This window comes from Capsella rubella, unplaced genomic scaffold (genome assembly GCF_000375325.1).
Source record: "Capsella rubella cultivar Monte Gargano unplaced genomic scaffold, Caprub1_0 scaffold_7, whole genome shotgun sequence".
Lineage (NCBI taxonomy): Eukaryota > Viridiplantae > Streptophyta > Magnoliopsida > Brassicales > Brassicaceae > Capsella > Capsella rubella.
The window spans coordinates 11,986,302-11,986,896 of record NW_006238917.1 but is presented as its reverse complement, the minus strand read 5'-3'; positions in this window follow the sequence as shown (position 1 = coordinate 11,986,896).

Sequence of the window (595 nt, the reverse complement as noted above, 5' to 3'; positions counted from 1 at the left end):
GATTGTGGTTAATTTGTTCTAGAGTAGTGAAAGCAACCTAGAATCTGATCTTAGGTTAATTGGTAGACACGAAAGTGTTATTGATTTCCTGAAAATAATCTAGATGAGCAGAATACCTATTCGCAAAGAGATTTGGTTTAGGGATTTTGTGAACTTATCAAACCTGAATTAAATGCATGTCTTAAACTTATAAATTTGCAAAGAGGTTTGGAATTTAGGGTTCTAGACATAGATAGTCTTTGCAACGAAAGTTGATTGATTATATTTTTGTGATTTGAGTTCAAGAACGGTGCTTTATAAATCTTGACAATTATTTATTTGCAATTCTGAATTTCCTGAGAATATCCCTAGGCCTAGTGTTTCCTCATTACTGTTTAAAAACCAATCTTTATTTTTATTTGCTGTTTTTATTTGATTTAAAACCTGCTTGCTTAGCTTAATTTAATACCGAATATCTATTGTGTAATCGTTGAGTCTCTGTGGATTCGATCCCTAAGTACTACAGTGATCTCTTAATTAAGAGAGTAGCTCAGGGCAAATTTGAGCTGATCAAATTTTGGCGCCGCTGCCGGGGACTCAATTTTGATTACCATTA